The sequence below is a fragment of the Panthera pardus genome, unplaced genomic scaffold (genome assembly GCF_024362965.1).
Source record: "Panthera pardus isolate Hobbes unplaced genomic scaffold, ASM2436296v1 HiC_scaffold_8, whole genome shotgun sequence".
NCBI lineage: Eukaryota > Metazoa > Chordata > Mammalia > Carnivora > Felidae > Panthera > Panthera pardus.
This window is the reverse complement of record NW_026527013.1, coordinates 110366208-110379935: the sequence shown is the minus strand read 5'-3', so window position 1 is coordinate 110379935 and position 13728 is coordinate 110366208. Positions and strand designations below refer to the sequence as shown.

Sequence of the window (13728 nt, the reverse complement as noted above, 5' to 3'; positions counted from 1 at the left end):
GTCTCTTGCTTGCAGCCAAAACATGTTGAATCATGTATCCATTCTTGGAAGATGCTCCATTCCCTGCCTTGGCCTTTATCCTAAAGAGTCTTCACCTAAGTTCATGGGAACCTTAGGCAACATTGTAAGGGAAAAAATAAAAAGCTAATTCTCATTGCCAAGATAGCAGGAGGGCTTCAAGTGCCCACCTCTACCCCAGTGAAGCACTAGTCTATGCCAAGCCAAACTTCAAGCGCATTTTCCCAGTAGAAATATATGTTGTGTGGGCCCCATGACGATTATAGAGCAGAAACTGTACTATATGGTTTAAATAGGTTTTTGTAGGTTGGCCTGGAAACGTAACATTGTTTCTATGGAAAATGTTTCAAACTCCAAACTCTGTTCCAAATGAACTTTTGAATGCAACCTGTTTTAAATTGGGGGGTTGTATATTTATTTATAATTAAAATACACAAGGATGGAAATGAGTTATCAGGTGCAAAAATCACATTTGGACTTCTGGCTTTAAATTAATCAGTGTCCCTTTGCCATTTTGGATAAAATAACTTTGAATAAAAGGGGGTAGTAATATCTTGCAGTACCAAATAAACATGAAAAATCAGAATTCAGATAACCTACCATATCTTAAAATTTGCTATTGGAGGAGGGGTTACTTTACAAATTAAATAGTGCCCATCGTGCCAAAATCTGTCATTGTAAGCAATGTCTTTAGGGCCATTGGGAAATGTTTCAAGCAGTAATTTGAATGAATGTATGAAAATATTACACCAAAATAAATTTAAAACCAAAAACAGAAAAACCTTTGTATTTAAGGATTAATCCAAACCCTTGGAGTTTTGTGTTCAAGTCAGCCAACAACTATAATTTGGTTCCCCCCCAACCCACACCCGCCAAAAAAAATCTCCATTTCTTGGTCCGGATACTAAAGATAGATCGGGGTATAGCAGAAAAGGTACTTCCTAGAGATTGTAGCTTTTTCTATTTCCTCTACAATAGAATGAAAAAAATACCATCTAGGTCCCAGACCTGTTGTGACATTTACATGATATAGCATCCCCCAGTGCTGTACTTGAGATCTAGTAAGTCCTCAGTAACTGTCAGTTTCATTACTTTGTCTCCTCTTCTTTCTTACAAGAATACTGCCCTCATCTAACATATCTAAATTCTCACCAACCTACACACATAACTGACAACCAGAGTTTATTCTTCTGGTAAATATGCATATGGTCTCTAAAGAAAATCAAGTCTAGCATAATCTTTCAACTCTATGTGAAAATGAATTAACATTTTTCTCTGCCTGGTATAAAATATTACGATTGAATGCTACGGGGACTTTTCATTACTGTATTTTCTGAAACTTATATTTAAATTCCGCTGAAACCATAGATCTGGATGTAAGTTTCTGGGATTGGCATGTTGAAGAAATACAAAGGTAGTATAAAAGGGTAAAAAAGAAATGAACAATTACAATTCAAATCAAGGTTTGGTATGATACAGAGAATCTTATCTTTGCCTCAAGATCTCCTCATTTTTTCCTTGTGAACTATTAAGTTTCAGAGTTTCCAAAATTATTCTTTTATAATACAGCAACCATTTTTTACTTAAAAGTAAACTGTAATAATTAGTGAATGCCAGTTAAAATAATGATGTCTATAGCTAACATAAGATAATAAAGATTAAACCTCAGTGTTCTTAATGCTTTGAAATTAATGTTGAAAGCAGGAATTCATTCTTTTGGTTAACTTGACTGCCACACTGAGCATATCTCTGTGTATTGCTCTCTTAAAATGTTCAATTTTTTGGATGCTGTTTAGAAGCCATCTGTGTTCAACTCCTCTACCGTTAATTTGGAAGTGGTATTTGCATGTTGTTATGGTACTCATGTTACCTTGGTTCCATGACCTGTCCTTTCTCTGCTTACTAAATCTACCAAATAGAATGAACACCAGTAAATCAAAGAGTTGCCTTTGTTCTATGTGATTATCGTACAAAGCAATTGAAGCTGCTGTCCCAAGGCTCCACAATAAAACTCGACTCCGCGCAGGTAAGCAGAAGCCTATCCAGGATGGCTATCTATATTTTCCAAACCACCAGTCCCAAAATACACTGTTTCAAAGCAATTTAATATTTCGGTGAAAAAAAAAAAATGGGTATCACAGAGGGAATGAGTCTTGTCAATTTTCCTAAGCCATACTTCCCACTCACAACAATGTAAGTTTTCAAATAAAATAATTCAAATTAATTTTCCCACCTCTTATACTCCAATAACCCTACTTATCTGTCATGCTTTATCTCAAAATTAAAATTTATCAGTGACTAAAGAAGCAAATAAAACAGTTTCCTCTTGAAGCTCTCTACACTTCCCTCCCCAAAGTACAATTTGGTCTTCCTCACATCTCTGTATCTTCTGCTATGCTCTAAATGCAAAATGCCCCAAAACTACCTTACTGCCAGCATGCAAACTCTCACCCTCAAGTTTCCACAAAGAGTATTCGATTCCTCAACAAGCAGCAAACTCTACAAATCACCATCACGCCCAAGAGAAGAGCAAATCAAATTGCTCTTGAAAGATACAAAGAGAAGAAAAACTAAAAGCTCTCATTCTTAATCTAAAAACAATGCATATGTATGAGCAACACTAAACTCTAAATATACATTTGTATTTCACCCACACTGCTTATGACTACAGATTTTTGCCAAAAATATTACATTTAAGTATAATACCTCAAGTTTTTGAAAATCTCCAAACACCCTATCTTTCCTCCTCACTGCCTACCCCCAACCCAAATATATTACTACAAACTTCTGGGTAAAGGACAGAAAATCTCACACTAAACATGAAAAACTGAGGTGAAGGATGTTTCCCAATGTAGGGGGAGAAAAGGTTTGGGTTTAGAACCATCTCTTAGTTTAAAAGGAATAGGCTTTAGAGGCTGAGATGGGAATGTCGGCTCTGTCTCTATATGAACTGTTTAACACTGAGAAACTGACTTAACCTTTCTGGGCCTCAGGTGTAAGATGGTCTTAATACCTTCTATGATCACCGTGTATACAAAGTATAAATAAGCAACAGGCTATACAGCACAGTTTCTCAGCCTCAGCACTACTAGCATCTTAAGCCCCATAACTGTGTTGTGGGGTCTGTCCTGTACATTGTAGGATGTTTAGCAGCATCCCTGGCTTCTACCCACTAGATGCCAGTAGCACTCCTCCCTTCTCTTGATAACCTACAATGTCTCCTGACATTGCCAAAAGTACTTTAGAGGCAAAACCTTCCCCTGTGGTATATCGCTGAACTACCTGGCTGATAATAAATGCTTACACTGTAATGGTAATAGTCATCATTATCATTATCCATTAAATAGTAGTGTCCAGATAAACATTGTAGTACCATCGACATGTTACTAAAGAAAATGTTCTTTGGTGGCAAATATGGGCAGCATGGTGAGGCCACAGTCAACATCCAGCAGTTTGATCACCACCTGATGACATGTACTCTCAACAAGACACCTATGGTCTTTTACAGGTAGTAAAGAAATTTGGGGGAAGTTACAGGGAATATAAAATACCCACAGTTTTTGGGCACCTAGGTGGCTCAGTCAGTTGAGCATCCGACTCTTGATTTTGGCTCAGGTCATGATCCCATAGTCCTGGGACTGAGCCCTGCATCGAGCTCCATGCTGTGTAGAGTCTGCTTGAGATTCTCTGTCTCTCTCTCTCTCTCTCTCCCTTTCCACTCTCCCCTGACTTCTCTCTCTCTCTCCCTCTCTCCCTCTCTCTAATTAAAACACACACACACACGCACACACAAACACACACACACACACACAAACACACACACAGCTAAAAAAATTATTGCCACAAAGCACTACTTTTCAGTCCTAATGTTAATTTGTAGCAGAGCGGTGACCAAAATACTGACACACTTACTCCTAGTTCAACAGATATTTCATCTCACCATGACAAGTATTTAGGAAAAATCCAAATTAGACAGTCAGACTTTCCAGTGTCTATTCACTGTCCAAGTGCATTTTCCCACTAATTCCTTTTGGTAAACTAGCTAAGCTGCTCCAACTTTCTTCCTGTTTCCTTCACTATATTACCCAGTTCTTCAGGAGACTGACAGCTCTCTAGGGTCTAGAAGACAGAAGACAGATTTAACCAAGGCAAATTTGGTCAGCAAGAAACCGATAGCTTCAGTCTCTCTAGTATGCCATCACAAACATTTTCTATGGCAAACATCCGCAGCTAGGATAGAACAGATAGCCTTTCATATTTCACTTAACCAATGTACATTGCTTGGTCAGATCAGTTTTGCCTCTAAGACCTACTCAAACACTACTGCTTGCTGTATTTCTAAGAATTTTTACTATTAGAAGCATGGGACACAGTGTCTATGCCTTCCAAGGAAAAGGCATGGAATGACTACTGATGCACTCTGATTTCAAATATAACAACTATTCTATTACAGGGTTGTAACCTAGCATTTACTAAAAGGTCCATGTTAGAGGCAGATTGTAAGGTTTGCTACCATGTTCTTGAGTAGAAGATCAGTAACAAAAAATTATAGCAAGAAACATCAGTTTTTGCTGGTCCTAAATATGGTAATGAAGGATGAATGAGTTTAATTCTAGAGTAGCTTTAGACAAAATATTCTGGAAGAAAAAAAGTTCATCTTTGGTATCCCCAAGCTGCCCCACCTGTGGTTTTTATGGTATGTATGCCCCCTCCCCAAGCCTAAGATACACTATTCAGAGCACCATTTTTCAGATGCCAGATTTCCCTTATGTACTTATGCTGGTCAGTATCCTCTTAGAGCCCAGATACATATCTTCCAAGTCAATCATTAATGTGATAAATTAATCCACGTCACAGTGTTAATGGCCCTCTATAACAAGAAAATGCAAAAACAGAGTCTGGTGGCAAAATAAATGAAGATTTGGAGACTAGTAGTTTTGACCTAGTTACTTTTATAAGCCTTAATCTTTAAACTGTTATAATAACATCGATCTCATAGGTCGCTGCACAGAATGCAGTGTTTAGCACACAATGAACATCAATAATTGCAACTATATTACTAAATTCCTCTATTATATCCTACCTTGAAGTCACTCCAATAATGAAATTTTTAAGCAGGCTAGAAATTAAGGAAATTATGTTGACAATTTTCACAATAAAAAGGGGAATAAGGTATAGCAAAGAAAGAGAATTTCAAAAGGAAAATAGGAGCCCTCTGTTCTGCAGATGAGGAAACTGACATGGCCAAAGCAAGAGCACCATGTTGATCTATCATTCCTTTCCAATGGCTTTTACATCCTTTCTACTCAGATTAAGTCAGGTTAGGTATGTGTCAAAGAAACATAAACACTACCACTATTTTAGCTCTGATTCCCATGTTCTAGTCTCTAAAGGGACAAGTCAAGAAAAAGTGAGAAGTCAGAGACAAATGTCATTATTTGGGCCATTGGTAAAGTAGGGATAATAAAAATACGTTCCTCATGGGATACTTGTGAGGAGTATATAAATAATACACATTAAGCGTTGGGCCTGGCATAAGGAAGTCCCATAAATGTCAGCCATTAATGTTATGTAGAAGAGTGTGACATCTTAACTTCACCCACAAAGCAAATGAAACCCAGAGAGATGAAGTGATGTTGCAAAGGTATGTGCTGGACATGGAAAAAAGAACCCAGTATTCTCATGTTTCTGATGAGGAGAAAAAGGAAAATGTGGAACAAGGGGAAAGAGCAAGTCCACAGAGCACTACCATGAACTCTCCACCACCATTCCAAACGCACTCTAGCATTAGTTTCCTAGGACTGCTCTAACTACCACAGATGAGGTGGCTTAAAGCAACAGGTATTTATTCTCTCCCAGTTCCAGAGGACAGAAGTCTGAAATCAAGGTTTTAGCAGGGCCATACTCCCTCTGAGACTTGGTAGAATCCTTCCTTGCCTCTTCTTACCTTCTGGTGGTGGCTGGCAGTCCTAAGCATTCCTTGCCTTATGGCTGCATCCCTCCAATCTCTGCCTCTGCTGTCATATGGCTTTCTCCCTGCATGTCCCTGACTCTCTCTCTCTCTCTCTCTCTCTTCTCCTCTTATTATAAGGACACTGGCCCTACTGGATTAATGGCTCACCCTACTGCAGTATGACCTCATATTCCCTTCTTTTTAAGTTTATTTATTTATTTTGAGAGAGAAGAAGAAAGAAAACACACAAGTGAGGAAAGAGGCAGAGAGAGAGAGAAAGAGAATCCCAAGCAGGCTCCAAGCTGTCAGTGCAGAGCTGGATGTGGGGCTCCATCTCACAACTGTGAGATCATGACCTGAGCCAAAATCAAGAGTGGGACACTTAACCGACTGAGCACCCAGGTGTCCCAGACCCCATCTTATCTTGACTGCATCTGCAAAGACCCTTTTGTCCAAATAAGGTCACAATCCCAGGTACCAGGGATTAGAACTTGAACATACTGTTTTGGAGGAACACAATTCAACCACAACACCTCTCTCATCTGGAGACATTTTTGTTTTTGTTTGGTTTGTGTAGCCAGTTTTTTGTGGGTTTTTTTGTTTTTTTGCTTTTTGTTTTTTGGGGTTTTTTTGCAGGGGGGGTGTTGGAGGGAGGGTCAGTCTTAAATGAGAAATTCACTGAAATGTTATTCATGCTAATGGGCCAACTCAGAATTATTGTAATAAAAAGGCAACTCTGTCTACTTAACCATGTTTACTTCCCAAGCCCATTAGTGGTTCCATGTGGTGAGAAAAATTTCCCACTCACTTTATCAAATTTAGCACATTTATTTAGTCTGAGTCAATGTCTGAAATATCCTTTCATACATTTAAGCTAACTTTTCCCAAGGTCATGCAGCAAGATAGAAGTCATAGATCTTTCCCCTGTGAGTCAGTCACTATAAAATATAGCACGGAATTTGGGTGAAAGAAAGGTGATGAAATGTGCCTGGAATAATACAGAGTTGGTTTTTCCCCATGTAACACATTTGCATTGTATTTTATTTTATACATATCTGAACCAAAACCGAAGCACCACTGACCTAAAATGAACTATAATTTCATACGAATGTATCTGTAATGAAATAGATTATTTTTTGAGACTGAGAAACACTTTCTTTCCAATCACAACTCAAAGTAAAAGGGAGTACACATTGCTATCTATTAATATCCTTTGAGCGAAGTGGTACTTAAAGAATAAAAATGGTCACTTTTCCCTTGTCGTAAAACATCAGCAAGTCACATAAAATATAACTGTTCCAGTCAGGCATTCATCACTGCTGAATTTTTGTGTCAGATTCTCTCAGCCTGGAATGTTTCTAATATGAATTTAGTTAATTTTGATAAAGAGAAATTCACTCAATTCACCTTAAAAAACGAACTAATCTAAGCTCTGGTCATACATGCCAGGCACAAAGCAATCTGTATTAAATTTTCACCATAAAACAGTTACCAAATTTGATCTGGCAGGGTAAACTCTCTCAGCACGAAATCATTGAGAAACATGAGAGGTCTTTTCTGGAATTTTATAACGTGGAGGAAATTTTCTCTTTAGGAATAAACATTACATTTCATATACATACTTTAATAACTATAGAGATATGAGCCAAACTTGGGACTGACTACATACAAGCAGTGTAGTGAAGTGTCTAGGGTCCACGTGGAGTCAGATCAGACTGCCTGGTTTGGAAGCCATGCCTTGGAAGCTGCAATAAATTGAAACAGCCACTCAATCTCTCTAACACTCAGTGTTCTCAGCTGTAAAAGAGGGATGATGATAATAGTACCAACATCGAGGATTTTAATGAATAATAGATGAAATGACTATAAAATCTTTGGCATAATGCCTAATGTTATTATTATTAAGAGCACGGATCCACACCTGGCAGGTATGGCAAACTGCCTGGTTTCAAATCACAGCTGCTATGAAGTACTGGCATTGAAATATTGGGCAAGTAACTTCATCTCTGTGAGCATCACATTCTACAAAAGGGGAAAATAATAGTAACTACTTCAAGAATATCAAATGATATGTATGAATTGCTTAGCTCAATACTGGAATACACTAAGATCTCAGAAAAAAATATATATACTTTGTTATATCTTCCTGGTGGAATTTAATTATGCAAATAATTTAATAATTGGCTTTTCACTTACACACACTGCAAATTTCTTTGTCATTTAATAATTATTCTCATAAATCCAAAACAAAGAATTATTCCATGCCTAGAGGGTCAGAAATATTTTTGCAGGTATGAATAGTGCAAGATTGATCAGGACAGGGATTTTTTTTAAGTTTATTTATTTTGCAAGAGAGAGAAAGAGAGAGCATGAGTGAGGGAGGGGCAGGGAGAAAGGGAGAAAGAGGGAGAGAGAGAATCCCAAGCAGGCTCCAAGCTCAGAGCAGAGCCCAATATGGGGCTGAGTCTCACAAAATGTGAGATCAGGACCCAGCTGAAATCAAGAGTTGGACACTTAACAACTGAGCCACCCAGGTGCCTGTAGACAGGGATTTTAGAAATATTCCTTTTAGACCCATTCTCAGTGCTCCCAAGTAGTCCATGAATAGTTTACTTAAATTTCACTCTTTTCTAACATATTTCAGCTGCACAGAAACTAACATATTTCAAACAAGAAGTCTGGAAACAACCAGAAAATAACCAAGTAATGTGTGCAGCTATACTTGTTTAAAGCAGTCAGATACAAAAAGTATTATCAGGCAGATTCTCAGAATACTTTCCTCCTTGCTGAACTTTTTCACAGGAGCCTTCCCAGCAGCCACGCTTGGTAAAGAGAGCCTGTTAACACTGGTCCCCTTTCAAGTCCAGGATTGTGTCTCACTTCCTGAACTGCTCTATCTAGACTGACACTGAAGAATGGATCCTCTTGTCCAGCAGGAACTGTCTGATGGCTTTACTTACCAATTAAAAGTAAAGTCTAGATGGAGGCCAAAAAAGTTTCTCCTAGGCCAGTAGGTATGGAGACTGAAAAGGCTGCCTTCCCAAATAAGACAGCCTTAAATTGGTGAGAAATACAAGTGCAAAGGTTGGAGCTACACAGGGCTTTAGAGCCTCCCCTTTAGCAAACACTATTAACTGGCTAACCAAAGCCATTCTCTCCTATGCTGTCTCTTGCTATAGATGTTGGGAAACTAAATATTCACTTTTCAATCTCTTCTGTAGCTAGGAGTGGACAATGAGGTATAAGCAGAACACTGCTAAGGAAGTGCTAAGGTTCTCTAAAGCTTTTGCTTTTGTGATTAAACAAGACACCACCTGCCTGGTGCTGTCCCTCCCCTGCCCCACCCCCTTTTTTCTACCTAGAACATGAACGTGAGGTTGAGAACAGCAATAGCCTCCTGCAACCATGAATCAATCAACAAACACAAGGACCAGCTACTGGAGCAGGGCCACAACAGCGTTCTAACTCTAATAACGGAAATACAGAGTAAGGCATTATTCTTTTAAACATCAAGGCTAAGATGCCAGGATCGTCAGCCAGATGGCTGAAGTGGTATTAGATTTACGAAGGAGGTAGGTAACACAGTGTCAGATTCAATGATGGTCACTACAATGGCAACAAGGAGCCAGCTGCCTGAATTTTAAATACCAATATCCACATTTGGCATCATCAGTACCAATATCTCTGAATACTTAGGCCAATTATTTAATATGTATTTAAGAAAACAGATCTTAAAAGACTTGAAATGTTAAACTACCATGCAAATGTAAAATAGTTCTTTATTTTACTATATTTCAAGTGAGAGGCAAATAAGGACTGTAAATCTTAATAATGACAAACTAATAGAACTGAGACAGGATAAGCAAAAATGTTATGCATTTCTTTGATTGAAGTATATATATAAGTATGAGTGTGTTAAAAGCAAGAATCCAAGTGAAAAAGTCATAAATTATAATGCTGAAGAAAGTCATGTTCCAAAATAAGACTTGTTTTCTTCAGCAGTCTGGATAACATTTTACCTTGTGTTCAAACTATCCATGCATGCAATGAATGCAGTTTAGTCAACCTCAAATTATACCCCATTTCTGATCATCTTGTAGAAGCTCAACCTGTGTCCATGGAAATGTAGCATCACATTGCAGGGCTAAGTAAAAGAAACAATATTTGGCATTTAAATGCATGAGGTACCTTTAAATTGACTCCTTTTTAAAAAAAAAATATCTCCACCAAAAAACAGGCTAAAATTTCAACTCAATATTTCAGAAATTAAATCAACATGAAAATTCACCCTGGTCAATCACATATTTACCTCTCATTCTATAAGTTATTCATAAATTAACTGGTTCCTTTCTGAGTTTCTTTTCTTGAGCTCATCCTTCCCACTTCTTCAATTACAATTCACTGATGTAAATGAGTTTAATGTACCTGTACTTGAATTTGTCACATCTTATGTTATCATTCCTCATCCTTAGAAAAATAAGGATCCTCCTATTTTTCAATTTTCCCACAATTTTCTCACAGGTCTGCATTTCATTTCCTACCATATGTTTGTCACCTTCTTCCAACATTTACTTCCACCTTCTACACCATCAATCTCTCCCTCTCTACTAGCTTTCTTCATTAGGGCTATAAATCCATTCAAACAAAAACACAAACAAAAAAGCCCCAAACCTGCAAATGTCTTCTGGCTACCTATAACCTAGTACCTAAGGAACATCCCTTCTCTGCCATGCTTTTCAAAAGAGTAGATCCCTTGTTTCCAAACATCCCATATATACAACCATTGTGTGCTAATAAGTGTTTAGCAATCAGCTCCAATAAAAAAAATATGTGTGTTTATATATGCGTGTGTGTTTATTATAAATTTTACTAGTATAAAAGAGACATAGCACAGAATTTACACATAATAATAAAATATACAACATTCTTTACCTTAAATTCCACACAGACAACTGCTTTCTTTTTTTTTTTTTTTTTCCAACTTCTTTCTTAGAAAATGCTTTCATTGATATTTACCAACTCTGGTGTGCTCTGACATGAATGAATGTTGGTTGATATTTTCTTTTACATTAGTAAATAAGATGAAAGTGAAACAATGAATATGTATGTCAGAACTTCTCTTGCTCATCAATATTGGGAACAACTTCTCTGTTGAATTAGATAATATTTTACATATATGAAGAATATTTGGAAAAATATTTCTTCAATTTTTGTATCATTTACAATGCAATTGCTACATATCCAACATTCTTTTGAGTTTAGTCTGCATTATTAACAATGTATCTATCCCTTTAAGTCTGGACAATCAGCACAACAAAATCTCACATTTGCAGCATTTGCCAATTTCCATGGTATCGATAGTCTCACTATGGGAAATTTCAAGATACCAAAGTGAAGTCAGTGAACATAGACTCCAGAAGAGGTAGGCAGTAGCACAATTTTATATGGTACATCCATATCCAGATAAACTAGACAAAAATAACCTTAAGAGCATAGACAATAAGAGAAGGTAGTAAAATAATTAGGAAGGATGAATTTTGAACATTTACTATACTGATTTTTAATAAAATGTCTTTAATTGTAATGATACATAATTCAGTTGACAGTAATGGCTATGTTTAACAACCAGCCTGTACCTTTGTTGAAAACTTAACAAGGTGGCTCTCACAAGTCAGTGTAAACCAGTTCCAGGTCACCAGTGCATGGAAATATGGCTTATACAATACATACCTGCTCTTGCTAGAGCCAACACAGACTTTCTGCTACCAGTCCATGGGAGCTTTTGCACACCTGTCTTATTTGACCTCTCTGCCACATTCCCAACACTTTCCACACACTGCCTTTCAACTACTTTCAACTTTCAACTTTCTTTCAACTACTCTGCCAAGGTTTTCCAGATTCATCGTAGAACTTTATTCATTCACCATTCTCCTTAAACATTCATGTTATTCTAACCTCAGTCCCTTTTCCTGCTCATTTTGCAAACCCAGTCTAGGCAATCTCACTAATGGGTTTAGTTAAGCAACAATTTACCAATGACCTCAAATCTCTTTTAGCAGACCAGGCTGTTCTGCTAAGTACCAGAACGGATTGCACAATGCCGTATGAGTTAGGTCCCCTTCTTATTTATTTACTAATTAAGTAATGAGTTGGGTAATTATGTGTTTGTGTCTGTTTCTCCCACTAGGCTGTAAGCTTCACAGGCACATGGAACATTGTGACTCTTTTCTTGCCATAGTCTCAGGGTCTAGCACATTATCTAGCACAGAGTAGCTCCTTTGGGAATCAATAAAGGTATACATTGAAATAAGCATTTAAAACTAAACAAGTACAAAACAGAGCTCAGTAAATGCCCCACAAAATGTGTTTCTCTCTTGACTCTCAATCATACCAAATGGTGCCAATATCTAACCCTGCCTCATCTGAAAGAATCCAAGACTACTCTTTTCCCCTTATTTTTCTTATCCAGTCACTGACGACAATCTACCTTCTCATCACCTAAACAACTTGCAAAGCTTTTCCTTCTTCCTCACCATCACTCTTGCTACCTTAGCTTAGACTCATTCTTGCCTGGACCACGACAGGTCTTGCCTGAGCTCCCTGCCTCCTGTTTTCCCCTATTCCAACTCAAATTCATGGTACTACCAAAACAACCTCTTTACAAGGATGACTGTGGCCATCTCTGTTCAGTAGTCTATCAGTGGTGTGCTACCAGCTAGAGAAGAAACTCCAAACTCCATCCCCTAGAACTTATAAAGCCCTTTGTGGTCAGGACCTCATCTGGTTTCCCAGTCTCACCACCTTCCACTTTCCTAGGAAGCATCTTCACTCCATTTGCACTTACATGGCTGTAGTTCCCCACCCTCTTTCACATCTCTGGGCCTCTACACTTTGACTTCTCTCAACCTGAAATATCCTCTCTCTGTTCTCCACTTGGTGGTCAAGGCTCATTGCATGCTCTTTTTTTTTTGACCTCCAACAAAGACCCCTCCCTCTCTATTTTCATAATGCTCTGACACTTCTATGACTATATTTATCCCCTCCTATAATGATTACTTTTGAATATTTACTTCTCCCCAACTAGACTATGAACACTTGCCCAAAATTGACTATATCGACCACAGAGACAAGCACAGAGTAGGAATTCAGCACTCCTTGTAGGACTATGAAATGACAAGCCATTTATTCTGCAGAGAAAATACACAACTAAGTAGCTGTTGCCCCTTTTAAAACCATTCACCTTGAAAGTTATCCACTTAGTTTAATGATGGTGGCATTACTCCAAGTATTTTTGGAAGTCGACTTTCAGAACTGTCTGGGGAATGTTCTTTAAATGATCTCAAGTGAGGCCAAAAAAACATCATTCTGAACAGATATGAGGCCTAGGAGGAATCACAGCACAAGTGATACAATTCTCTGTAGAAAACGAGGAATGAAATATGTACCAGATCACATAATGATTGATGTGGGGGGACTAATAAACTGGCTCAAAGGTATATCTACAGAGAAAATCTCAAAAAATATTTTGAGCAATATCTTAATATTTTGTCATATTAAAGACATTTACAAGTCCTTAAGATGATTTCTCTGACAGAGCAATATTAATGTGGATGTATAGTTATTGGTAACTTGCTTGATCCACTATATGAAGCTCTTTCAATTAACATTTCCCAAAAAACATCCAATGTGAATAGGTATCTAATAGAAACTGGTGATTAAAGAAATTTAATACACAGTATTAGACAAGGTTAAAAGGG

The 13728-nt window shown here is 37.7% G+C and overlaps 1 protein-coding gene across 1 annotated transcript in view; it reads right to left on the bottom strand.

Annotated features, from left to right (window-relative positions):
• The window catches only part of HDAC9 (histone deacetylase 9), a 929650-nt gene that overhangs the window by 894311 nt on the left and 21611 nt on the right, over positions 1–13728 (bottom strand). The window lies entirely within an intron of this gene.